A 1,581-nucleotide genomic window follows, 5' to 3' on the forward strand; every position below is an offset into this window, starting at 1 on the left:
ATGGTCAAAGAGGATGGTGAACATCACCAACAGGTACTGGCAAATGAGGAGAAATCAGAGGGCCAGCCAGGGAGGGAGGCAGGTAGGAAAGAAGGGAAACACAACCTGTAAGACACAGACAGAAACAGACATTAATGATTTGATAGACCAATTCATGGATTGTTTGACAAAAAACAACAACAACAACAAAAAAAAAACCCCAACAAAACAAAAAACACCAGACCAAACAAGGAGCATTTCCAGTGGCTTTTTCTTGTGTGCCATTGACTATCAACTGACACACAGCTGACCTTAGTGCAGGCTTTCAGAAGGAGTTGATCACAGGGGCACAGGGGAGGAGATTGCCCATCCTGTATCCTGGTGGATCTGAACCACCAGTTGAGTGAATTAGGGATTGCAGCGCAACTTCTTATCATAAGGCCATCAAAACAAAGTGCATGAGAAGGGTTGGATGAAAATTTGATGGACAGCGTCATATGACCATTAACAAAAACCCTCAACATAGATAAGGAAGGACTGGGTGTCTTGAGGTTACCAGAAGGGTGGTGGAAAGGGCAGCACTAGGAAAGAGGTAGAAGCAAAAGGGAGTGAGAAGGAAGGAGTACGACACAAGATCTTGAAGGCCACAGTGCAGCCATGCTGCAGCAACTCTGGAGGAAAACACGCTGGGAAGGATAGGATGGACAGGGGCCCAGAGACTTGGTCAGTGGCCAAATGTTCTAGGCTGAGGCGGGGGGAAGATGAAATGAGGGGCAGGGAAGCACTTGGTGGCCAACAAAAGACAGAGAAGGAGAAAAAAGGCTATATGCTTAGAATTCAGAAAGAGTGTGCCATCCAAGTGCTAAAAAGGATGAAAACGCTTAGAGATTGGTTGATTGATTGATCAAAAAAATGACCTAGGAAGTAATCACATGGCAGACTGTCCAATGGACCTTAAGGACAAAATTGGATCAGGAAGCTTGGATGAAAATGGGAGGAACTGTTTAAAACGTCAGGGAATAAGAAAGCTCACCTCAGGGGGGAAAGAAGAAAGAGCGAGGATTAAATTGAAACTCTCACCATGCTCAGAAGACAACAGAGGTAAAGTGAGAGGAAGGAAACAGGGCTGAAGGGTAGAAAAATGGAAGCTTCAGTGGGAGAAGGCAACCAGACTGCAACAGCCCAGACAGGTGGTTGAAGAGGATGTGATGGACACAGGAGGGCTGCCAAATAGAGAGGATGGGAGGAGTTAAATAGAGAGGTGAGGTCCACAAAACACAGGCTGGAAACCTGGGGGAAGCCAAAAGAGAAGAAGAGCCAAAAAGGACAAAATCATACAACACAGGTACCCAATCAAAGGAAAAGACAGAACTGATTCTGATTATCTGTCCAGATGAAACAACTCATACAGGTTGAAGAAATTGGGACATTGCATCAGTGTCAAATTAGATTCAAGATAAGAGAAAGGTATGGACAGAGCTAAAGACAGTGAAAAAACCACCAGGGATGAGATGAGATGGGGCTCTTGCTTACAGTGTAGAGATGGGGCGCGATCAGGGTGGTATGGCCATAGATGTCAGAGGCAACTCCAGCACACCCTAA

This window comes from Elephantulus edwardii, unplaced genomic scaffold, assembly GCF_000299155.1.
Source record: "Elephantulus edwardii isolate Elephantulus edwardi_28Jun2011 unplaced genomic scaffold, EleEdw1.0 scaffold00325, whole genome shotgun sequence".
Lineage (NCBI taxonomy): Eukaryota > Metazoa > Chordata > Mammalia > Macroscelidea > Macroscelididae > Elephantulus > Elephantulus edwardii.